This window comes from Ochotona curzoniae, unplaced genomic scaffold (genome assembly GCF_017591425.1).
Source record: "Ochotona curzoniae isolate NIBS_2020 unplaced genomic scaffold, NIBS_Ocur_1.0 contig_66, whole genome shotgun sequence".
NCBI lineage: Eukaryota > Metazoa > Chordata > Mammalia > Lagomorpha > Ochotonidae > Ochotona > Ochotona curzoniae.
In genome coordinates, this window is record NW_024466512.1 from 23,739,761 (window position 1) to 23,767,196 (window position 27,436).

Below are 27,436 nucleotides of genomic sequence, written 5' to 3' on the forward strand. Positions count from 1 at the left end.
CAGACAGTTGAAAATTGATCTACTCTATGACCCATCTGTGACATCCCTGTGAATCTATCCAAATGAGGTGAAATTGCAGATGAGAAAGCAACCAGAAACCCCATATTTAAGAGAATCACAATCCACAATAGTGAAGACATGAACTGCAGTAGAACTTTGTATTTAAATTGATATAGGAGAAGATATATTTTTTCTTATCACTGACATTCATTTTTATCTTTTCTTTTTTTTTAAGATTTATTTTTTTATTATTTTTTTTATTGGAAAGGCGGATATACAGAGAGGAGAGACAGAGAGGAAGATCTTCCATCCGATGATTCCCCAAGTGAGTGCAACGGCCAATGCTATGCCGATCCGAAGCCAGGAGACTCTTCCAGGTCTCCCACGCGGGTGCAGGGTCCCAAGGCTTTGGGCCGTCCTCCACTGCTTTCCCGGGCCACAGGCAGGAAGCTGGAAGGGAAGTGAGGCTGCAGGGATAGAACCGGCGCCCATATGGGAACCCCGGGCATGCAAGGCGAGGACTTAACCACTTGCGCTACCACGCTGGGCCCCATTTTTATCTTTTCAAAGAAAATTTATGTGCTTTATCAGGGTATTTGGAAAACTTATAGCTCTCACTAAAATTCCTCTTTTTCTTCAAGGCCTGCTTTTAACATTGACTTTTATCACATATATTTTTGTTCTAACTTACTCTATGATAGACTTGTCTCTTCCAACCATTATTTAACCCTTCTTCACTACAGTTCTCTGTCTCCTTGATCAGCCTTGGAATCATTATGTTTCAAGCCATTTCCCTCCTTTTCCCCAGAAACTGTAGAAATTTCATGTTATTCTCAGTTATAGAAAAAATCTGATACTTATTTTTTCAGAGCTTAAAGCGCTTTGCTACCTTTAATCTTCACCAATTTACAAAGAAAGGTAAAACAATATTTCTAAAATATTTATGCATCACAATATTCTGTAATGTGTAGTTTACTTATAGTTCTGTTTATATTTCACTTTACCTGGTGATGTATTGGTATTTTCTCAGTTCTACAATTTTAAAACTTAGTCTTAAGATACTTAAGTGACTTGTTCAAAATCACAGAACTTTAAGTGCCTATTTTATTTAACTTACATTTTCTGACTGTAAGTCCAGTGCCAAAGTCTGTTCTCACTTAAGGCTTTCACATGCTCCAGTTATGTTTCATGATGACTTCTGTCTTTAGTACTCTTACATGTTTACATATCTGCCACCCTTACTACCAGGCTGCAAACTTTTTGATGGCAGGTACCAAGTCTTATTTGACTTTGTGTTTTAGGCATTTAGGAGAGTACCTGACATACTAAAACCACTCACAATTTTCTTGAGTGAATGAATGAAATCAGGAAAACCATACAAGTTAATGTAGTCCAAGAACAAAAGTGAAATTTGCTCTCTTTCCACTTATTCAGTCTGAGACACAGTTTCCTAGAAATATGTAAGAAAATTTTAAGTGCCACTAAAATAAGAAACAAAGGGAAAAATCAGTAAGACAATTTTGTGGTCATGGTACTGAAAGGATAAATGGGGACAAGATCAGATAGACAAGTACATTTTGGTCATGATTTTTAATTTTTTTTAATAGTTTGTTGAAATAAGTTCACATGCCATAATAACTAAGAAAATATTTCACTGTGTAGATATTTCAATGTGTTTATCAGTTCTGCTGCTGATAGACCTTTTGTTATTTCTACCTTTTAGCCATTATGATTTATACTGTTATGAACATTGTTTCTAGTGTTGCTATGGTTATACACTTGTATTTCTCTTGGGAATAGATCTAGAAAAGAGTTTTTGTCAGATTATGTGGTAATCACCTGCCCATCCATTTTATTTTATTTATGTCTTTTTAAAGATTTATTTATTTTTATTACAAAGTCAGATATAACAGAGAGGAGAAGAGACAGAGAGGAAGATCTTCCGTCCGATGATTCACTCCCCAAGCGGCCATTGGTTGGTGCTGCACCGATCAGAAGCCAGGAGCCAGGAAGTTCTTCCAGGTCTCCCACATGGGTGCAGGGTCCCAAAGCATTGGACTGTCCTCGACTGCTTTTCCAGGCCACAAGCAGGGAGCTGGATGGGAAGTGGAGCTGCCAGGTTTAGAACCGGCGCCCATATAGGATCCTGGTGCGTTTAAGGTGAGTACTTTAGCAACTAGGCCAGTGCACTGGGCCTACTTCCTAGTTTTCAAGACCATACTCATATACCACTTCCACTAATAGTTCTAAAATAATCATTTTTAATCCTTCCACACTTACTATTTGTGTTAAGTAATTATCACCTAAGTCAGCATTTTGTGTATTCAGATCGAGGCATCAGATCAAGGCTGGAACAAATAATGGATAATGGGTTTAGTCATTATTACATAAACAAAATATAATGTATTCAGACAACCTGGTTGTGAAGAGTTGCTAAGTTAGAGACTTAGAGATTTTCTTACCTGTTATTGATGCCTAGGACAGAAGATAAGGAGAGCTGGTAACAATAATTGATCCTATGTCATATGCCAGGCGGTATATGAAATGTTTTATATGCATTATTTCTTAATGCTCACAGTATTGTTATTGTGAATACTTCGCAGCTGAAGAAGCCGAGGCCTGGAGATATTCAGCAACATGCTCGGTCACGATTACTCATAGGTGATATGACCATGATCACATCCTAGGTCAGTCAGACTCCAGATCCCATATTATTGCAGCTTTCCCTGCTACTATGTTGCTAAAATCACATCTTTAACCTGTAAAGTCTGTCCAAATAAATTATATTAGAGTAGCTCCAAAGATAAGACTTGGACCAAATATGGCCATTAAAGAAAAGTATATTTGGATTTAGAGAGGGAAGTTCTGATAACTGTCAAGAAGTGAACAAATTGGCATTGTGCTTTACCAGGTAAAGCTGCCACCTGCAACACCAGCATCACAAATGGCTGCTAGTTTGACTTGCAATAACTGCTCTAATGACCTGGGGAAAACAGCGGAAGGTGTTCTATGTATTTATGTAAATATCTGTTTATGTAAATATCTGTTTATGTAAATATCTGTTAGGTCGATTTTATCTATCACATAGTTTAACTCCGATGTTTGATAATATTTTGTCAGGATGATTGTTCATGATGATGTGTTCTAGTCTACTATTATTTTATCTGAGTTTTGCTTTTATATCTAGTGATATTTATTATGTAAAATTTTAGGCAGTACATATCTTATGGTTTCATTATTTTTAGTTTGTGTACATTTAGAGTCAGTGATAAAACTATGTGCTGTCATTGTGCTGGTTTTCTGGTTTATTTTAACATTTTTTATTCTTTTATTCATTCACTTCACACTTGTGATTTGGTGATTTTTCTGTATTGATAAGACTTGATACTTTTCTGTTTCTCTTTTATGTGTTTGCTTTTAGAATGGATATACTTCTGCATCCTTTTATGATTTTTAAAAATATTTGAATGTATTGTGTTTATATTCTGTAAACAAATTTCACATTTACAATACAGATTTAGGAGCATAATGATACTTTCTTTTTCATAAACATGTTTTGTAAAGCTAATGTGGTGATGATCAATTACCTGAGGCTTTTATTTTTGATTGTTTCTCTTTCAGTTGTGAAGGACAACTTGAGTGAAATAGTACTATTGACTGACTTTTTTTCTTTCATAACTTAGAATATGCCATTTTGTTACTCCTGGCTTGTAAAGTTTCTGCTGAGAAATCAGTTAGTTTAATGGGGTTCCCTTATAGGAAAATATAGAGGAAGGAAGGGAAGGGGAAGAATCCCTATACCTACCAAACAGTATCATTGAAACTAATACCAAAACCAATACCACCACCACTACAACTACTACTATTGATACTACACTAGATCTTAGCAAAAGGCCAAGAAGCGATACTAATACTAATACTAATGCTAATGCTAATACTAATACTAATGGAAGTGGAATAATATGGTTCCCTTACACTTTCTTAGCCTTTTGTAGAGAAAAATAACACAGTGCTTCAGACCAGATTTTGTAGATATTCAATTCTAAATAGTAAATCATAAAATTCTAATGAATCTGTTTCAAGATTTTAAAATTCTCTGGGGAAAAAAAAAGAGCCTTTTTAAGCAATAGAGTTTGCCATGTATTTCCTTTTTTTTTTTTTTTATTGCTATGCAGGTGAGGCACTATATAAGTCACATTCCTTTTAGAAAGACAATGGAAGACTTTCAGTTTGACACTGTGACCAAATCATTATACCAAGTAGAGATAACAGTATCAATAAAAGAACCCTCCCAGAATAGCAAAGACTTTGCCTAGGACATGTGAGGTCAAATAAATATGGAAATAGCTTTTATTGCTAAGCCTTTAGAGGCAGATCAGAAAAGAGGGAAAGGAGAGAATGCAAATAAAACTTAATATTATGCAGACTTATACATTATTTTTTAGTATTTTTAAAATGTTGGGTCTTTCAGGCTGGTTTTGCTTTCTATAAAATTTGTATGGTTTGGTTAATTGACTAGTGATTTAGTTTTATATTTAAGCTGCAATTAATCTTTTTTGGTGATATTTTTTGCCTTTTTCTAAAAGACTTCAATATTTAGATATTTTGTTGGATCTATTTAGAATGCCATCTGTATGGCAATATATATTCTTTTAAAATACCACGAACAAATATACTAGGAGTGCGCCCTTTTAATCTTTACTAGTTATTGTGAGATGCTGTGTTAGTTAACATTTGTAAATGCATTGTTTGCAGGAAGAAAATTTCTGAGTTGTAACTCAGAAAAAGCCTGCTGAACTTATGTTGTAAGCATTACTTAACACAGTATAAAGATGAGAAGACAACAAAAATATCTTCATGATTCCTTGTCTCCTCATTGCAACAAAACGCTTAACAGGGAAGCCTTATTTCCTGTTCTCCTCCACTCCTCACTTCCTGTCACCTTGTACCATTCAGAGAACACCTGGATTATGGATCTGCATAGAGAAATATTTTCACGTATTCATTAGCCCATCTACCCGTAAATCATACTCAAATATGGGATGGAGTTGTAAAGTGCTTTTAGGAGACAATATTATTGTTAAAGGCAAGGATTGACTCTTTTGTTTTATTTTTACATGGCATGTCCTGAAATAAATATTGATTCAATATGGCAAAAAACGTTGTCCAACAGTTGTTCGAATCCTGTTTTTTGTGTTGGACTGTTGAGAATTTTACTGTACTGTGTTGTAGTGAGGATCTTTCCTGATTATGTCTCTTTGGTATCCTGTGAATGTCTTATTGGAGAAGTTTTCAACTATCATTTTGTTGGATAGATTTTTTTATGCCTTAATGATTTCCTTCCTCAGAAATCCCCAAAACTCAATATTTGTCCATTTAGTGGTATTCCAAAGGTCTTCAAGTACATTTTTCATTCACTTTTATATCATTATTAAACTAGATTGTGTGTGTGACTGGGATATTTCAGATGACCTGTTTTCAAGTTGAGGCATTCTTTTTTAAGCTGAATTTAATCAGCTGTTAAAGCTTTCATCTGTATTTTTTATTTACTGAGTTCCTCATTCCTAATATTTCTTTTCACTTCTTCAAGATCTCTCTTGGCTGAATTTCTCCTTTTCAAAATCATACATTGTTTTTGTAATTTCATTCAACTGTCTATATTATTTTATATATTTGAATATCCTTGGTAACAAGGTTTCGAATTTTACAGTAAGTTTTTCTTTCATATTTTTATACATTTTTTTCAGTATTTCAGTTTAAAGACAGAGAAATGGAGGGAGGATGAAAGGGAGAAGAGAAGGGAGAGGGAGAGAATATAAATGTGTTCCATCAGCTCGTTCACATCCCCAAATGCCTACAGCTGCCAGGAAACTGGGTCGAGGCCTGGAGCCTGGAACTCATTCTGGGTGTCTGATGTGAGTATCAGGGATACATTTCGTGACATATCATTTGCTGTGTTCCAGGATGTGAATTAAGAGGAAGCTGGAATCAGAAGCAGGTCTGGGATTCAAGCTCAGGGATTCCCATGTGGGATTTCTTGTCTCAAGTGACCTCTTCATTGATGTGTTAAATGCCTACCCTGTTAATTTTTTTAATCAGACCCTCCATCAATTTGCAGTTTCTTTGGAATCTGTTGCTGAAATGTTACTACGTTCCTTTTAAGGTATCATTTTGCCTAATTTTTTATATTCCCTGTGTTCCTACATTGACTTGTATTCATCTGCTGGGTCACTTATATTTATCACCTTTACAGAGTAGCAATCCTGGATTATAGGCTTTTCCTGAAGATGCATCATTTGATAGGCTGTTTTAGCCATGCTGAAATGTGGTCCTCCGAGTATTTTCTTCTACTTTAATCAGTTGAAATAGTGGGGAGAATGTGAGGAACACCTCATTCCCATCAAGGTTGCATGAGTCTCATGAGTGGTATTTGGTGTGCAATATGATTTTGGAGTGTTTTTTTCTCAGTCTTTTGTTGATAGTTTCACAAAACTTACTTGTAGTCCCAGAGGGGTCTCGTGTGTCTCTGGGATGGTATGGTCATGGTAGTGTTGCCTCAAAGTCTGGCATGGCATGCTGGCATGAAGTCTCACACTAGAGTGTGAATTTTGGCAAAGACCTGGCCAAGTTTCTGATAACATCAACCTGAAGTCTGGTTGACACAAGTAAGTGACTCAGCAGTCATTTATGTCTTTTACAAAGATAAGGAGTGAGGGGAAAGAGGGGGCTAAGCCTGTAGCTTTGAGGTCCTACAGGTAGGACCCAACCTGCTGCACTGAAACCCTTGTACTCTGTTGTGAATAATCTTGCTTGTATTAGGCTGTTGGACTCACGGTTTTACTGATTTTAGTTGGATATATAAGGCAATAGTCCTTTTGTTACTATGGCAGAATGTCTATCCTAGTCTGTGAATGAGGATATATGTAGGTCTCTGTCCTCTTTGGACACTATGAATTCTAGTACTGATTCTTTCTTAAGATGATACCACACTGCCATGGCATGCATTCTAGGATTGGAGGAGGGCATACTTCAGGTAGCTTGTTTCCTGGACTCCAAGCCTTTGTTCACTATAGATACATCCTGTTAGAATTACAAATATCTGGCATTTCTGGAGGTGGGTTCTGCTGAACTCCAATTTATATTTCCCCTTTAATGGGACTTCTCTCTGTGAATCTGGGAATGTGATTGTCATTATGTATTTATCCTTTATGTCTCTCTGTTCTGTAGGATTCCCATGTCTCCCTTGCTGAATTCCAGCGTGCTCCTTCAGGCTCTTACCTCAAAGTGCATTTGTTTACTTTTTTTTTTTTTGTAATGAAGGAGAAGGTAGTGAGCTCTGTGCTGTGTTATTGATCATCTTTGAGTCTATATAAGCCCTATACTCAAATATTGGAAAATGTATCATGGTTGTTTTTAGTTTGAAACAGTTATTAATAAAGTTATTAAAATAATGAATGTTTAAACATTCACATTCAGCTGTTTTGTGGACACAAATTTCTAGTCAATTAGGTAAATATATGTTAGTGTATAATTATTGTATGATAAGATTATGTTTAGCGTTTACTTTTTAGTGCATTTGTGAAACTCAAAGTGGCAAAATCATTTTTACTCCATTTGTAATACTTCAGTGACAAATAATACTGAATATCTTTCATATGCTTTTTTACCTTTGATGTGTTTCTGATGTAAAATCTGTTCGTATCTTTTACTCATTTTGGTTTTGTTTATTTTTCCGATTAGTTTTGTTATTTTAGACAGTTGTTGCTATCATCATTCCTGTCTTGTTATTATACTCAAGGTTTCACCAATCTTCTCTTGTTTTATTGTAGAAATCCTATAGCTCTGTATTTACCATTAACATACATGATCCATGGTAAATTTTTATTGGAGCAGGTGTAAAATCTGTATGTAGCTTTTTTTAAATTGGATATGAGTATCTGGCTATTCCAGCTCCATTTTTCAGGAATGTGCCTGTGCTTCTTTATTAAAGATCTTATGATCACACTTGTGTGACTTTCTGGGCTCTCTGATTGTCCCATTCAATGTATTTAGTGTCTTTTCTGGTCTTAGTACCATGTTATCTTTATTGCAATTGCTTTATTACTCTTGATTACTGTAGCTCTATGCATATTTAGTTTAATATGCTGAAAATCACCAAATCTGTGGAAAGGAATCAAAGCCAATGAACAATGAATGCAAGGCTATTTTATATTCAAAGATTCAGAGAATCAATACTATTAAGAACTGAATTCTTCCCAACTTGATCTACAGATTAACTGATCTATATTGATCAGTGCAATCCCAATAGCATTTCCAGGAACATATTTTTCAGATACCAATACACTGATTCCAAAGTTGACCTTGAATAGTCAAAACAATGCCAATGAACAAAATTTGGAGGATTCGCACTATTCATTTTAAATATTAAACTGGACATATTTTATTAGGCTTATTCCCAGTTTCTTAAAAATCTTGGTATTAATTATAAATCTTAACAATTCAGTTGCTCAGTGCTTGTATGTAGGAAAGTCACTGAGTTCGGTGTATTATTAGCCTGTGGCGTATGTCTATGTTATCCTCACTTATTAGTTCCAGGATTTTTTAAAAATCTATGATAGTTTTTTATATTGTACAGTTTTCATAGGGTGTTTTAAAAATTTCTGGGAAAATGGAATTAAAAGATACATTTATTTTGGCACAGAAGTGTTTGAAAATCATGTGTAGCTTTTCGTAATGTTAGTTTTTTTTGAGTTTGTTGAAGATATTTCCCATGGAATTTTCTAATTCTTTTAAAAAGGTTGTTTATGTATTTACTTATCTGGAAGACAGAATGGCAACGAGGGAGATAGAAAAAAGGAGAAAAGGAGACTTTCCCATTCTCTGGCTCACTCTCCAAAGCTTGTTACACGTCTTCTAGGTATTATCTCCAATTCTGTCTTCCATGTTCTTTCATACTCTGTTTAACCTTTTACTGAGCTTTTAATTTAAATGAAAATGTTTTTCATTTATAGACATCTTGCTTGATTTTTCTTGAACTTTCATTTCAACTTTTAAAGATCTTTACTGTATCTTAAAAAAAGATTGCTATGTTTGTTCTATAACTGATAATTCACTTAATCTTAGCTGAAAGGCCGGGAAATGATGCAACTGATAATTCAATATATGTAGTCTTTTTGATCTGATTCTGTTGTCTGTTCTTGTTGCTTCTCCTTACTCATGGGATCTTGTTTCCTTGTCTTGATATCTGAGGTTTTTTAGTACTATAATGATGGTTTATGTGTTCTTCAAAAAACCATTTGAAGGTTATTTTGCAGAGTCTCTTTGGGCACTGCCAATCCAGAGCCACTTAAAGATAAATTTCAAGATTGTGATTGAACTACACATTAGTGTAAATTTACATTCCATACTGATGTGAAGGCAAATCTGTGGCAGGTGTTTTGAGAAAGTATTCTTTTTTCGTCATCAATTTATATATTTCGTGCTAAGTCAAAAAGAGGCAGTTTCTTAATTTCATTTTTACAGGATTTTTTTTTTTAGTTTGCCATTTTAAAGTATTTTTCTGGTTTATCGTTTCACTGTGAAGTAGCTGTTTGAGATCTTGGCTTCGTGCAAGGATCTTCTCTCTGCTCTCTGCTGTGAGAAGCTTTGATTCAGGAGGGTGGTAACGCCAGTGCTCAGCTCGCCAGGAGGTTGGTGCATGTTCGCAGAGCTTTGGGCTCTTGTGCTTGGATTTCTCACAAATCTGAATCTGCTGTATGCTTTTGTTTCTTGTTGTGTCAGTAATCTACTGCTTCAGATATTTTTATGCTTTATTCTGAATTTAACTCTTTGCAATTCAAATAGAGGGTCAAATTACCTATCTGTCCTGATATGAAGTTAAGGCATCTTTAACATTTTTAAAAATACTACTTTTGGTAATTGTTTTTAATATTCAATCTTTATTTCGTGACAATCTTGTTATAACTGAACTGTGTAAATGCAGGAGTTTATCTTTGTGGAAAAATATGTCTTTTCTAGTTTTTTTGACTGTGTGCCAGTTACTTAACTTTAATACTCTCATACAAAAGTAAGGGTGATGATAATATTTACCTTATTGCAACACTTCAGTGAGATATTACATAGAAAGCCTGTGTTGCCTTTAGTCAGTACTGGAATCAGCTACTCCCCTCCAGTCTGCAGAAGGGAGGATGATTTTTCAAAGGTTAAATATTGAAAATAAAACAGACTTTTTCAACAAAGTACTTCTCGCTTCTGTCACAGAAGTTAGTCATAATTCTTGGCTACAAAAAATAATTAAAATCATTCAGGGGAGTGAGAGACTTGTCATAAGGCCATTTATTTTAGCTGTCAGTTAACTGGTTGATGAATTATTTTGCGGTTTTTGGAATCTGGGACTGAATCACAGTTCAGCAGAAAATGCATTGGCGCGTTTGTTAGTATCTTACTACTAATTAGATCTATATAGGATAAGAGAGTTTCCTTCGCAAGTATCTAGGATTTTGTAGGTTGGGAGATCTGGAAGATAAGTCTTATATTTGCTCATTTCTGTATTGATTTCTTAACCTACTATCGTGCCTTGCATATGGCAGGTATTTGCTAAATTAAGTATAAGGTAGTATCAGGTTATGTTGAATTTTTTTCCCAAAGCTCATTTAGAATCTTTTGTAATGTGATGAGTGTTCTGTTGTCAAACTGAATCTTTACTTTTGAAAATTGAGGGCATTTGGACAACATAAAAGAGCTCTTGTGCACCTCTGCCAGAGCACCATCTTCTGATAAAATTTAATTTCCTTACAGTTTTTTTCTTTTTACTTAATTTCCACAAGATTTTTAAACTTTTGCTCATCTTGTTTTCTATTTCTCATACTTGATTTTGTATCTGAAAGATTTCTATCAAATACTGTTATACAAGTGATTTTCCGACACTCTCAATTTAAGATGTAACTGTTAAATGTTAAGAACTGGTAATATAATTCCATTACATTCCACAAGCCAATTAGAAATAAATGTGAAACATTTCATCTTTCAGCTGAAATATTCTGTGTGGTTGAATATTTTATTCAGTTTGTTCTTTATTCTTTCATGCCTGTAGGACCATTTTGAAGTTTCATTGAATTGCTATTCATATGGTTTTCATTGGATATTGCTAGTAATCTGGATATGGTTTTTATTTGGGGGGGGTGAAGTTCTGAGAAATAGGAACACTTTATATGTGTTCTAGAGCCTAGACCCTAAAGCTCTGAAATTTTGAGATGAACAGATTTTTTGAAACAGGGGGAGGTTGTTTAATACTCATAAATATTAAAGAATTTATCAGAAAGTAGAATCACGGTAAAATACAAAAAATAGCTTATGCATTACATGAAAACTCACACATTCATATAAGTTACATTAAAAAGCTACTATTTTGAAAAGTCCCTTCTGAGTTCAAATGGTATTTGGAGTGGTTACTTTGATAGAATTGCCAAAGAATCTATTTCTAAGAGTTATTGTATTTACTTGAAAAGGAATTAGAGGGAGAGAGAGAGTTTTCCATCTACTAGTTCACTTCATCGCCAGGACCAGGAACTAACTATATATGGTTCTCCCACAGGGGTAACAGGGCCATTTTCTACTGCCTACTCGGCCAGAAGCAGAGCTGCCGGGAATCAAATTAGTGCTTCAGTATGGAATGGCAGCATGTCAGACAGTGGCTTAACCCTCTGCATCACAAAACGGGCCCTGAATTTCCAGAACAGTTTAAATTCTAGTCTTGTCCCTAAAATAACCATATCAAAGTTACCTTCACATCACTCTGTGTGTATATACTATAAAGATGTGTAGGGATTACAAAGCCTAGAATGATCTGGGCTTTGAGCTTCTATGAACTCACTTGTTAATACTGTTACCTAGAATGAAAGGTTTATTTCTTTGGTACCTATGCTTTGTTTGTTTTTGTCTACTCAGTTAACTTTTAAACATTTATTTATTTATGAATGACATACACAGAATGCCTAATTAAACAACTTAACTAGATGAACAGTGTAATCATGTCACTCTGAAAATTGGATATTGTTACTTGGAGCCACAGTGTGAATCATGTGTTGTAGGTGTATTTTACCGAACTGTTCCACTAAAGAGATACATTAATTTATGACAATTTCCATGCTGCTCTGTCTAGCCAAGCAGTGAGTGAAAACGAACCTCATAACTATTAGAAACTTTTTATGCATTCTACTACCCTCTCAAGCCTCTCCTACTCCCAGCTCAATTTTGTTAATTTAGTTGAAGCAAGAAGTACAGTTGATAATACAATTTTGGAGTAGAAGGAAACTCAGAAACATCTTATTGATAAATAATTAGTGATTCAGAAGTGTGCTGATTTCTGTCCTTCCTCTGTTCTCTTTTCATGGTGAAATCTGGTCTACTAAATTATGTTTTCCTCACAGCACAAAGCCGTGACTCTTCGTTCAATTGATTCTACTTTACGTTTTCACTATCCAGTTGCTTGGGTGTGGATGTTCCTTCGTTTCTTACCCCATGGCTTTCATAATGCTCCTCGGTGTACCCTAGTTCCTTCTTTCTTAATCTCACTGATGGCTGTATTTATTGAGCACATGTTCGCATTTTTTTAAACCGGAAACATCTGCAAAAGGAACAAATGGTAATAATAAATAATTAAAGTTAGCACTTTACATCTCTTAGACATTTTAGTAATGTGATTTCTTTCTTTCACATATCAGAGCCAGTAGGTAATATCACATTTCTATCATAGGAACAGGGAGTTTAATAACTTGAGGAAACTCAGGTATTAAAGCTGATATGAATCTCGGTCTTGTTCTGAAAAAGCTGTCTATAGAATTTTATTCAAAGTGTTAAGCCTCTTACTGTGAAATGAAATGAAAGTAGGCTAATGTGAAAAAAAAGGGAGGGGCCAATGTGGTGGCTCAGTGACTAATCTTCCACCTCCAAGCAACAACATCCCATATGGGCACCAGTTGGTGTCCTGGCTGTTCCATTTCCCATCCGGCTCTCTGCTATGACCTAGGAAAGCAGTGGAGGATGGTTCAGAGCCTTGAGACCCTACTACAGCCATGACCAAGGCCTGGAAGAAGCTCCTGACTCCTGTCTTGTTTGGCTCAGCTCTGGCCGGTGCAGCCATTTAGGGAATGAACCAGCAGGTGGAAGATATTCCTCTTTCTCTCTTTTCCCTGTAAATCTTCCTTTTTGATAAAAAAAAAATCTTATAAAGAGAGAAAAATAGGGAAGATGGAGGGTGGGTGGGAAATGCAGGCAGGATGGAAAAAAGGGTGGCAGATATCACCATGCTCCTAAGTCTATATTGTGAAATACATGAAATTTGTTCAGTGCATATAAAGAAGCTGTAAAAAGTGAAAATTACAATTTTGTGACATAATAAAACTTACTGTTTATATATTAAAAATTTAAAAATGTGACATTTTGCCAGTCAGTTCTGTTCTGACATGTTACATTGTTACTTCCATAATTTTTTTAAAGATTTATTTTTACTAAGTCAGATATTCAGAGGAGGAGAGACAAAGATATTCTGTCCAATAATTCACTCACCACGTGAACACAATGACTGGAACTAAGCCAGTCTGAAGCCAGGAGTCTCTTCTGGGTCTCCCCCTGGGTCCAGGGTCTCAAGGCTTTGGGCTGTGTTCTATTGCTTTCACAGGCCACAAGCAGGGAGCTGGAAGGGAAGTGGGGTCACTGGGATTAGAAACGGTGCCCATAAGGGATCCCAGTGAGTCCAGGGTGAGGACTTTAGCTGCTAGGCTATTGTGCTAGACCCTGTTACCTCCGTAATTTTATAGATGATCCAAAACTATTGAGTATGTGCTTTGCCTTCTTCAGAAATAAAAGATTAAGAAAGATCTGGCACATTATAATTAATTGCAAATGAATCCCACTGAACTTCTGAACTGTTTTGAAATGGTTAGTTATGCTGTTATATTTGCCTGATCCATGATTCTTATCACTGCTCTGTTTACAGAATGTCCTAGCTTCTCATTTCTAGCTGACTTTAGAAACTACTACAATTGTATCTGGCTGACTCTGCATTAAAATACATGCAGATGAATTCTTTTCTTGTGCTTTTCTTATTGTTTCAACATTATCCTTGCCTTATCCTCACTATTGAGAAATTTATCTATCAGACCATTCCAGTATCTGGCAATAAGCCTACAATGTTGGAGGGACTCCAACACTGTTTTGAAAGTTTGAATCTCAATGTCTGTCCCAGCATGTTTGTTCATTGCTTGTCTGTAAACTTTTCTGGCTCATTTTATGATGTCTTCTTTTGGTGTCTTTCCTTTGCTATGGTTTGTATATGAATCTTTAACATATATTTTTTATGCCCCTTCATAAACCTTTAACTCCTTATGGCTAAAAGTGTGTGATGCCTTAGTGTTAAGGAATCACACGTAATAGATGCTCTATAATGTGGAATTGAGCATTTGTGAAAAAAAATAAAATTAGCTTTATTTAACATATTAAATTAGATTAGCTTGGTATGCCTTTCATTTAGTTCCAGGAAATGTATATTAGCTTATATATCTATAAACATGCTACATGTACAGAATATTCATATAAACATGACTTCTTACTGTATTCCTTTTCCTATCTTATTTTTTAAAATAGACTGTGGCAAGAGATTTGTGACTGAGAAATAATAAGAATTTATGGAAAAAATAATTTTAGTGGAACTGAGATCTCATTTGTAGATATCTTTATAAGATTCTTCATTTTGTGTATCTCGGTGTTAATACCTCACATGAAAAGTTTTCAGGTTCTTTTTATCCTGAAGATTTTTTTAAGGATTTTAATATTTTTTATGGGAAAGACAGATATATGCGGAGAATAAGGTACGAAGAGAAAAATCTCCCATTCACCAGTTTACTTCCCAAGTGGTAACAATGGCCAGAGCTGAGCAGATGTGAAGCCAGGAGCCAGGAGCTTGTTCGGGGTCTCCCATATGGGTACAGGATCCCTTGACTTTGGGCCGTCCTTGACTGCTTACTTTCCTAGGCCACAGGCAGGGAGCTGGATGGGAAGTGGAATAGCTGGGATATGAACCAACACCCATGTTAGAACTTGGTGGATGCCAGATGAGGATTTGGCCACTAAGCTATCTCATTGGGCCCTTCATTCTGAAGTTTTAATAAGATGTTCATATGTTGATTTTTGCAGATTAGCCAAAAAAGAAGTCTAGAAGCTCTAGAAAATCCAAGAAATAATGAGCCTTGCCATGTAGAGATCCATGTAAATCATTTTTTGGGTACAAATTGATTGGGCTGGTTTATAAGTTGGTAGTTTTTTTCTCTTTCAGACATCTGTAGCCTCAGTGGATCTCAAGAAAACAGTCTCACAGCCGACCATGTTTGAGTTAATCCTGAGGACCCACTCTAGCTGTGTGTGTCTGTGTGTGTGGGGGGGGTGCATGCACGTGTGTGCATGTGCAAGATGCATTTCTGCAGAATTCTACTCCAACAGGGAACATGAGTTTTACATTACAGTTGTTTGCCTTTCCATACATGACTTTGCCTTCAGTCTTTTTCTTGCTGGAACTACAGTGCTGGTCTACTCTGATGTTTCTTCAGTGCAGCTGGAGGCATGTCTTTTGGCAAGGTTCCGTGTTTATTATAATCTCTGTGATGTGCAAAAGTAAATTTCTTCTTTAACTTTCTCCTTAAATACTTGAAATTATGAATGTGGTTTTAATTAAGGATTTCAAATTGAAACATTTCCTTTTTCTTACGACAGTCTTCAGTTAGAATATTTTAGGGTTTTGAGAAATACCAGGTCCCCAACTCACAAAGTGCAATATCTATATATATAGCAGTCACTTCTTTAAGCTGCTGTGGTCTGACAAAGATCGTAGAACGAGGATGTCAGTCATTGTCACAACTCGGTATTCTGCAGTTCCTTTTCCCTCCACCTTAAATGGCCACGACCTATTTGTACATTTAAAAAACCGTTCCCAGATCATATGATGAATGATTTTCCTGTATATAAATTTATGCCTCATAGGGATGGGTCTTACTCCATACCTTCTGATCTTGACAAGTGTAGTTAGTCTCTTTGAACCTCAGGAGTTTCATATATGTGTCTTGGATGTGTGCTCTTACCATGGAGACATGAATATTCAAAATAAGTGATTCTGTATGCCCTGTTTCTCTTAAATATGAAACATATATACTCTGTGTGTGTGTGAAAGAGAGAGAGAGAGAGAGAGAGAATGGGTTTTTTACATGGAAATAGCTATGTAGAGTTGTTATAGAACACAAGTAACAAATATGACCTCCTTCTAGAAGGTAACTGAAGATAAGAGGGAGAATTATTTTCCACCATATATGTTTTGATATCATTGAATTTTTCTTTCATGTTTAAATATTATTTCGAAAATAACAGCAAAATTAGTATCTGGTAAAGTGTGAGAAATAATCCTAAGTAATCAATTGTTTTTGTTATCAGTGGGAGGTCTACCCCACCAGCAAGGGATTTGTACTGCTGTATCAGCACTGCTCTAACTGCTCTCTGTACCTATAGTGCTGCTGCTTTATGTCAGAACAGCCCTTAGGACTCACTAATTTCTGCCCAAAAGCATAACTTGTTTGGTGTCTGATTTAGGCCTCCACCTTCCTTTCCCCGTGGTCTCACAGGCTCAGCACAGGCTGCAAGCAGCTGCTCGCAAAGAACAGAGAAAGTATGATGAACTCGCGGAATTGCCAGTGTTACCAGGAGGTCTATTTTTGCCGGAAGCTGTCAGCTCTGTTTTTATGAGTGGGGGTTCCACAGTTTTCCTAGTGGAATCATTCTCCCTGTGCTGACAGTATAAACCTTCTGTCGGTGACTTGGATGAAGGCAAGGAATGCATGTATGACAGGAGGTGGGAAGGCTGTTAAGTGATAAAGTCAGAATCTAAAACCATCTGAACTGGCTGTGAATAAATTAAATACTGCAAAAATGGATTTACCTATGCATATAGCCAGATTATCTGTTATTTGATAGGTAGACATGTTTGATAGTCTATTTGAAAGAGTACTGAAGTTTTAGATGACAGTGATGAAACTAACAAAGAAAAATTAACACTTAGATTATTCTAAAGTGATAATGATGCATAGAATGGGGACTATAATAAATCCATCCAGTGAAACTGTGCCATCAATAGTTGTTTTTTGTTGTAGATTGTGCTGCTGTACATATAGGATTTTAGGTCACTTTCTTATATGTGAATTTCATTTCCTTTGGATATATTTCCTGAAGTGGGATAGCTGGGTTATATGGCAGATAATTTTTAGTTCTCCACTCTCCACACTGACTTTCATAGTGGTTGTACTAATCTGCACTCCCACCAACAGTGAAGTAGGATACCTGTCTTCCAACTTCCCTGCCAGCAGGTGTTGTTAGTAGAGTTATGAATGTAGGCCAATCTAACTGGAGCTAGGCAGAACTCAATGTGATTTTTATTTTTATTTCTCTGATAGCTAGGGAGCTTGGGCATTTTTTCATATGTTTATTAGCCATTTGAATTTGTTCTCTTGAAAAATGTATGTTCATTTCTTTTATGCATTTCTCCACAAGATTGTTTTGCTTCATTGAGTCAGTGGAAATCAGTGAGAGGAGGAAAGTTGTGGAGGAGGAGAATGGAAATCTCTGACTAAATAACTAACTAAATAAATAGTTCGTAAAATGTGACAAAATTTTAAAAGCAAGCAAACCAAAACAACCCTCCCAAGATCCCCGTTGTTTTCCATATCAATACGCTCTTCTTTTTGAGTGGAATACAAACACATTTCATCTATAGGAGAGCACCCAAAATGTAGAGGAACTTGGATCATTGTGATGATATTTAATTGTGACAATGAACACTTGTATACCAGCTTCTAAATACCAAAATAATTGCCGAGTGCTTGTATTACGTATTGCTTCATAAAAATAATGGTAGGAAACTGAGTCAATTTAAAGCAAATATTCATTCCACCATCCTTTCATTAATTGGAAAAGTATACTTTTCCAACCCACTGATGCAATGTACCCAACCCATGGATACATAACTTGCTTTGAACTCATGTTGGGCAGATTTTACTTTCCTTGCTTTTGACTTTGGCCTTGGGCATATGACTTTACTTTTGATGAGTATTAAGCTAGTAGACATGATAGTCAGAAGTGAGCATTTGGGGTGTTTTCTGAGTTGAGTGTGCTCTCTTACCAGTTCTTTCACTATAAAATGAACATACCTTGAGAGGTTACTGATCTCAGAACGATAGGGCATATTTGAGGCAGACCCAGAGCAAATCTGCAGACTGTGAGTGAATTCTAGCCAATACGTGGTTGGGAGAACTAGAATGTTTCTGGTTTTACACTATTGCATTTTGGAATAATTTATCATAAACACAGAAGTTTATGAATATTGTCACAAACAACCTTGAAATTTCAGTGGCCTGCAGCAAAAAGTATGAGTTAATTATGACTGCTGCACTTGTCTCACATAGGTAAGGCTTCAGACTGCAAGGTAAATTCATGTCACCTTTGTGTGTTTCCTAGTTTTTTTATACTGGTGACTCTGGGACATGTTTTTGTAGAATATTGTCAGAAAGAGACCAAGCTGATCGTTAAAAAGTGTCTGATAACATCACACTAATGTTTCATTCATTTAAGCTACATTAGGCTAGAGTTAATATCATTGAGGTAGGGGATTATTCTCCAGTCACCGTGATAAGCCTGATATAGATCAGCTAATGTGTAATTTTAACACAGAGAAGCCTTGAAAAGTTCAAAACTGTAATGGTCCAATCTAGTCCAATAATCTTGATTATTTGATTTTTTTTTTGCAGCAGTACTGTGAAAATAATACCATTACCATTTCTTTTTTGCAAATAAAGGAAACAGAAAGATAATTAGTGTTCAAATATTATACAATCGGCAGGTGGTATTTATAGGATTTTGACCTTAGTGCTTTATCAGTATGATTCACCTCTTTCCAAACTATTCTTATGAGCCAAATCTAAAGCAATTAGAGCCTTTTCTTTCTTTCCTTCCTTCCTTCTGCCTGTCTTTCTTTCTTTCTTTCTTTCTTTCTTTCTTTCTTTCTTTCTTTCTTTCTCTCTCTCTCTCTCTCTCTCTCTCTCTCATTCCTTCTTTTTTTTTTCCATTTTTGCTTGGAGAAGCAATGTGTTGACCATCCTATATCTGGGAAGCTATGTTATGGAAGAGAGAGATAAGATTTGTTTTATATGTCATAAAATGTAGTGCCCTTGGTGGAGATGGTAGGTAGAGAGACCAAAGTATTATAAATGTTGCGTAATCTAAAGAATAACATTTTAACAGTCATAATTTCTCAAAGATGGAATGTATTCAAGCAAATACCCTGGTGACCAATAGATTTAGAGAAGGTTCCAAAATTATTTGGAGAATCAGATTAATATGGGACAGAGTTGAGACCTTTATTTTAATCCAAGAAACTCTATAATTTTGCAAGATGTAAATTGTTTTGAAAAGAGATAGTCATTGTCAGTTAATAAAAGATTTTATTGCAATGGCAATAAAACAGATTTTCCCAGTGTTCAGAATAGCTAGAGCTTTTCTAGAGTGAGCTTGTAATTAAGATTCTTATGTCATGCTGTGAGTCAGACATGTCCCATTCTATAATATTCCATATGTGGAATAGATAGCTTAGGCGTGGGTTATTTATTACAGTAAAATAGTAAAAGTTCAGTGGACTTGCACACACTAACTTACTTCCTTTATCCAACTTTGAGCTCAGTTTTCTCTAATATAAAATGTTAGACTAGATACTCTCTAAACATTTTCCTATTGTTTCTGATTGTACATGTAAACACAAGAATTTAAGAATTTTTAATTGCTCATTTTTAAAGATAATTTAGCAATACAATATTTGCACTGGTTTTTTTTTTTCCTAAAAATAGCACTAGATGTGTAGATCATTGTCCAGAGGAAATGTGGAAAACAATATATCATTCCCACAGGTATCTGTATTTCCTTCATTTTTTCTCTTCCTTTACTCATTCTTCTTCACCATTGAGTTTTGTGACAAACTTTTAATTTCAAAGTTGAAAATTTAAAACTCACATTAAGTGTAGTTAGCATTTAGATATTATATTTAACTACTTCAAGTATTCAAGACATTTTTAACCAAAAAGAATGGTAAAATATGGGGCTTGTTTTGGCATAGGATGTAAAGCTGTTACCCATGAGGCCGACATCCCATGTAGCTGTCACTTTGAGTCCTACCTATTCCACTCCTGGTCTGGCACCCTACTAATGTGTCTGGGAAGGCAGCAGAGGATGTCCCAAAGTCTTGAATCCCTGCACTCATGCAGGAGACCTGAAGAAAGCTACTGGCTTTAACATGGCCTGTCAATGTCTGTTGTGGCTATCTGGGGAGTGAACCAGTAGACTGGAGATTTTGCTCTTCCTCTCTGTCTCTAAAACTTGCTACTTGCGATACAGTATGTCTTTCTCATAGAAATTTTCTGTTCTTATTTATATCTTGAATGCTCTGAGAAATCTTGTCAGAATTTTTTTAAAAAGATTTATTTATTTATTGGAAAGTCAGATATACAGAGAGGAGGAGAGACAGAGAGGAAGATCTTCTGCCCGATGATTCACTCCCCAAGTGAGCGCAACGGCCTGTGCAATGCCCATCCAGAGCCAGGAGCCAGGAACTTCTTCCAGGTCTCCCACATGGGTGCAGGGTTCCAAAGCCTTGGGCCGTCCTCGACTGCTTTCCCAGACCACAAGCAGGGAGCTGGATGGGAAGTGGAGCTGCCGGGATTAGAACCTGCGCCCGTATGGGATCCCTGCACATTCAAGGGGAGGACTTTAGTCGCTAGGCCATGCTGCCAGGCCCTTGTCAGAAATTTTAACACTATTCGTCTTCTTGATGTATTTTTGACCTTATTTCTTTGTCTTGTTAGTTTTCCTGTGTAACAAAGGACTCCAGTATCAAGGTAGGAAAGAGGGAAAATCAAAGCATCCTGCTTAGTGTGGAGAAGCAAGGCCCTGTGGAAGATACAGCTCAAAAGAAGAGGCAGGAAGGAAATATGAAGGCAACAAAATGTGCTCTGTAAAAAAGCTAGAGGCTTCAGAGCCCCAGAACCCAAGTCAGAGCTGGCATTCTCACCATACTCGTGGCTGGAAGCCTGTAAGCCCAGCATCCCTTCCTCTTGTGGCAGTCTCTCCACTATTCTCTCTGGGTCCTTATGGAGACAAGACGGCCACAGAGCTCTGCAGGATGAGATTCACTGTGTGGGTAAAAAGTCAGCATCCCCTCTAGCTCAGGCACCACCAAGTGCACTCGGGGAGGCCCTCTCTGGGAAAAGGCTCCTCTGGCAAGTGGCACATCTATAGCCAGAAGTCTTCTGGAGACAACCCAGAAAATTTTTTGTCCAGCTGGTCGGTTTCAGAGTTCTCAGAGGAGAAGACCTTTGGCTGAAACAATTCTGCAGAGATATAGCTGACATGCCACATGTCCACAGGTCTGGCAGAGGAACACTACAGAAGAATCTTAGGAGCATGGTACTAGAGTGTAATGACCGCATGTGTAAGCACCATTTGGTAGCTGTGGATTCAGGCCAAACCAGTCAGGCAACTTGATGATCTTACTGCTTGTCACCAGAATGTTCTCTGGCTTAAGGCCTTGGTGAACAATGCAGTTGGCATGGAGGAAATCCAGGACTTTTAGAAACATGAAACCCTTGATTATCTCTGCTGGCAAGCCCAGTGGGAGTGCGTTTGCCCAGAGGCATCCTTTGGTTCTAGTCTATGTGCTGAAACACCAGGATCACCTTGATCTCCCTATCAGTTTGGGAGGTTGCATGGATATCCATTAGTCGTATAGCAGTGGGGTGCTCAAAAACCTGTGGTTGTCTCAGTAAAGCCACCTGCCAAATGGTGTTTTGGGCAGGATCCTCTGGCTTTCCCTCCACTGGAATGTACATGCTCTTGGGGGCCACAAAGTGGCCACTGTGGGGGATTCTGGGCTTTGTATACCTTTCCCATAGGCATACATGTCCATAAAGGTTGTAATAGTTTACATTCCCATCAACAGGGTTTAGGGTAGCTTTTTTCCATGCACACTCACCAGAATTTATTGCTTTCTGAATCCTGTCTTGTGGTCATTCTAATTGGGGTGAGTTAAAACCTCATTGTGGTTTTTATTTGGATTTCCCTGATGCATGATGTCTTGAGCATTTTTTTTTTCAGTCTGCTAGCCATTTTAATTTTATCCTTTGAAAATTACCTATTCATTTCCTTGCCAATTTCTTTTCTGGGTTGTTCGTTTTTATTGTTATTGAATTTCTTATAGATTTTGGATATCAGTTCTTTGCCAGTTGCATAATTTGCAAATATTTCCTCTATCTTTCTTCACTTCATTGACTGTTTTCTCTGTAGTCAGAAGCTTCTTAACATGATATAATTCCATTTGTCTATTTTTTGCTTTTATTGCCTGTGAGAAAATTCTTACATTTACTTAATCAACAAAAGTAAAAGTGTTATTGCTGTGTATGCATATTTTATATAAATCATATCCTAGCTCTGCCATTCACGAGGTAGATGATTCCCCTCACTTCAAAAAGCTCATCTGTAGATGATTCATAATACCTGCTTCATGACCTTGTGGAGGAATTAAATAAATCATAATAGTTACAAAATGTTGGTGGTGGATTCCAGACTGCAGTTAAGTCATCAAATATGTGAGTCATTGTTATTGATCATATAATTATTCTTCAGTAAACACCTATAGCTCTGTTCATTAGCATCCAACTTAATAGTAACTGATTCCATAATGAAAACTATTTGCCATTGTAGTAACTCGTGCTAAGAATGATTTCAGCATTGCATTAGCCATTAAGAAAGAATATCATGTCCTTTATGTAATTATGTTTCTAAAACTTTGACTTTGTGCTTTTTAACAATATGTTAAGATGTGGCACTAATGATAAAAATAATGGACAATGTGTTTCACATTTATTTATTATGTGTATTTCAAATTAAAATTCCAGTTAGTTAAGCTTTAATTCAATTTATATAGAATTCCACTTAAAACAGAATTGTGCCAGATCCTTTAGCTTTCTGAAATAAGTCCTAGAAATGGTTTCTTTTTGAGCTAGTTCTATAGAAATAAAAGGCAAATAGAATACAATAAAATACAATATATACACATATATGTGATTCTTCCACACCCACATATTGGATGATTTATGATTACATTGGTGAAGCCAAATCTTCTTTACTTGGCTTACTGATTGAAATTCTCATCCTTTTTCAGAAACACTTCTCACAGAGAAATAACATTTAACAGCTTGTGTGCATACCTTACTTAACCCAGTAATGTTGACACGTAAAATTAGCAATCAGAAATTCTTTATATATATATATATATATTTATTTATTTGTAGGGTAGATTTTAGAGGGAGGTCTTGCATCCTCTGGTTTGTTCCCCAAATGGCTGCAATGGTCAGAGGTGAGGTAAGCTGATTAATCCAAAGCCAGGAGCTTCTTTCCAGGTCACCCACATGGATGCAAGGGCCCAAGGACTTGAACGATCCTCTTCTGCCTTCCCAGCTCATAAGCAGGGAGATTGATTTTAAGTGGAGTAGCTTGGACATGAACCATCCCACCTATATGGGATGTTGGCACTATCGGGTGAAAGATTAGCTGGCCATGCCACTGTGTTGGCCCCCACAATCATTAAATTCTTCATGTAAATGATCAGAGAATATATATGTGAGTGTGTGTTTTAGTCTTTGTGAGCCCATGTTTCTATCTAAATTATTCAAGTCTAATCCTATGTATGACGCAGCTGTGGTACATACATGAGTGTGTATGGGTAGAGTCCAGAAAACTTACACCATCCTCAGCTGCTTTCCCAGGCCCATTACCAGGGAACTGGATCAGAAGTGGAGCGGCCATATGGTATTTTGGTGCCGCAGGTGGTGACTTCATTGATTATATCACAGTGTTGGACCTTCAAAATCAATCTATATGTTGTACATACTGTTTTTTTTTAATCAGTCCACTTTGGGAAATGTAAATTGTAGTGTGTGTGGTTCTCAACCAATAAAAAGACAGTTCTTACTCTAAAACAATTATAGTTTTCCACTATGGCTGGCAACTGGAGGACTGGATTGCTTATACATTGTAGTGAGCTATTACCTAGCTTTCACAGATATGTAAAAATGTGTTATTTATTCTGTTATATTTATGTCTAACTGTAAAGTACAGAAATGAAATTTTGTCTGCTTATGAAAGTATGTTACACACAAGGCTGTAAAGTAAAGTAAATGCTTCTAGAATACATAGGAAGGGCTGATCATCATGATTAGGTAAATAGAAGGCCCCAGAAAGGGGACTGACTGCACAAGTTTGATAAGACAATTCTTCTGAGTGGCCTTAGTAATTATAACATTTTGTGAACATTAGAACTAAAGAGAGGAGTCAACAAAGCAGAAACAAAGTGTAAAAATTGACAGAGGGCTTAGAGACATGATCTGTGTTAGGGAAGGGTAAAACACCCACTGGGTCACTGAGTCTGAACTAGATTATAACCGATCACAGGCCTTTTTGAACAACAAGTATTCATATGTGAGAGTAAACTAATGTTCTTTCTGTTACAGTGTTTCTGATTTTTAATGGAGACAAACGATAGCTACATTTGGGATAATTATGAAGTTCTCAAAGGTTTTATTTCTCCAGCATATTTTTCCAATTTTTATTCAGCAGAATATACAAAACAAAATTTTTACCTTTATTGCACAATGGCATTAAATGTATTCATATTGTGCAACCATCGCCACTGTTTATTTCCTTTATGTCTTCAAAGATGTTTTTGTTGCTGGTGGAATTTTAGGTAAATACTTATTTTTTCTTTCATTATTTGTCTTTCAACTTACTCCAGTAATTTTTACCTTTTTCTTTTTTTTGTATATTTTTTCTCTTAACAGCCTATAAGAGGTTTCTTTAGTTTTCATAAGTTTGAATTTGATGTGATTTTGAATACACATCTATATGACTATTTCTTTATTTATTTAAAAAACCAGCTTACTCAGCTCTGAACTTTTGAATCTGGTCATACATTTATCCTCCTTTGCTCGTAAAACCTTTAACATGTTGATTATGATCACTTAAAATTCTTTATCTGCTGAGTCTAGTTTCAGAGTGATCAACTTCCCAATTTGTGTGGAGGTTGACAACTTTCCCATGACCTGCTTCAGGTCAGTAAGTACAAACAGTTCAACTCTCCTTGGAAATGCATGTATTTCTGAATTCACACTTGTTTATTCACTCTGAGATTTCTTGAACTTGCTGTGATTGGTTTGAGAAGATACTCTGTGGATCATAGGAATTTTTCTTGTCATCAGGATAGGTGTTAATCTTTTTCCAGGTTTTTGTGTTCTAATCATATAGCAAAAATCCAGTACATAGATATCTGCACTTTATCATAGACATTGAATTGAAAAATTTTGTTCCATTTATAAATAAGATATATGAAGAACCTCATGTGATTTACAATAATATCGTATAAAACTAGACATGTATATTAAGGGATTAAGTTTTCTTGCCCCTTGGCTAGTAGTGTGTGTTGCTGCCTCTAGAGCCCATGGATCATAATTTTCATGTATTTTCAGTACACTTCCTATCTATATTACATCTATTTTTACCAAAATTTCAGCTGCTTAAGGGAAGTAGGGCAATTCAGTATTATTTGTCTTTTTCCACACACCAGCATAGGGCCCTGTAGCAGTGGGTTCATATGTGTTTGCTGAATTTTAGTTACAGAAATTCATCCATGAATATAGATCAGTAAGTTGCCAGGTTTACTTTTAAGATTTAAAAGATAATGCTTGGGCCCGGCGTGGTGGCACAGTGGTTAAGGTCCTCGCCTTGCATGCCCGGGATCCCATATGGGCACCGGTTCTAATTCCAGCAGCCCTGCTTCCCATCCAGCTCCCTGCCTGTGGCCTGGGAAAGCAGTCGAGGACGTCCCAAATCTTTGGGACCCTGCACCCTCGTGGGAGACTCCTGGCTCCTGGCTTCGGATTGGCATGGCGTCGGCCGTTGCGCTCACTTGGGGAGTGAATCATCAGATGGAAGATCTTCCTCTCTGTCTCTCCTCTCTGTATATCTGCCTTTCCAATAAAAAATAATAATAAAAATAAATCTTTAAAAAAAGAGAATGCTTAAACAGTTTTAACTGGTACATAAAACTGGGGGAACCATGTGACGTTCCCAAACATGATTATGTTGTGTATAAGTATGTGTCATTTGACTTCCTGAAGGAAAAGTTGAAAAGTCATGAGTTAGCCTTGATAAGCCAGGAAAGGCTGACTTGTTGTGGCAGATGATACATTTGGGGGAAAAAAAAAAACTAGTAAAAGGTTTCAGTTTTTTTTGTGTGAACAGCACATTCAGCATTTCATAATTGAATTTCTTGCAAGTGAACCTTGAGAAAGCACTGTCTACTTGATTGCACAGTAAACCATTTCTCATAAAAGAATCATCAACTCATAAAGTAGTCATTATGATGTAAAGTGTGCATAAAACATGCAATGCAAGGAAAGGAGCCTTGAAGAAATTAAGAGAAAGAACAGAGGACATTTAAGTTATCATCACTTTCGAATTCTCATTCTTGTATTGAGGATCCCAATTCTCAGAGTGAATGAGCAAGGAAAGATTTTGTAGGTTTTTTAAAATGATTGATATTACAAGTATTGCTTATTCTCTTGGTATTACTGGTTATGTTACCTAGAGACAAATCCTGAAGAAAGTGAAGATAATAGTTCCTTATATTTGTCTATTATGTTATTTTTTACAAAAATTTTGCATACCTCATATGTGAAATTGTCAGGACCTTTATTATGGAGAAAATGTCTCAAACTCAGAGGGATAAATGCTGCCCCAAAGTCATACAGTTAGCAAGAAATAGGGTTTAATTATCTTTTCTGGAAACCATAATGTATAATGTCTCTTTCTAACTGCCTTATTCTATGCAGATTCCTATATGTCTGTGTATGTGTATATTCACATGTATTTCAGATACATACGGAATGATTGGTTGGTGCTGGGGAAGAAACTACTGTGAGCAAGTAGGGCTCATGGGGGAGATGATACTTTTACTTCTTTTCTATTTTATTTTAAAGAATGTCATCTCACTATGCCAAACTATTTTTCCCAGTGATGTATATGGAAAGGGGAAAAAATGAAAAGACAAATCATAAGGAAATGGGTGTAAGAGGATAGAAAAAATAATGTGAAAAGATAAGCAGATCTGTTTTTATTTCCATTGTCAACATAAAGGAACAAGTGCAATTAGAATTCAAGTATAGAGTCTTTTTGGCTAAAGCATCTTACTTCTATGAAGACGAATAGAACAAATTCCTACAGTGTCTTATTTGGCTTTATACAAACA

The 27,436-nt window shown here is 36.2% G+C and overlaps 1 protein-coding gene and 1 pseudogene across 3 annotated transcripts in view; one reads left to right on the plus strand and one right to left on the minus strand.

Annotated features, from left to right (window-relative positions):
- HPSE2 (heparanase 2 (inactive)) overlaps nt 1–27,436 on the plus strand; it is a 474,845-nt gene that overhangs the window by 163,216 nt on the left and 284,193 nt on the right. The gene's annotated exons all lie outside the window — the stretch shown is intronic.
- Nucleotides 15,845–21,917, minus strand: LOC121164333 (annotated as a pseudogene).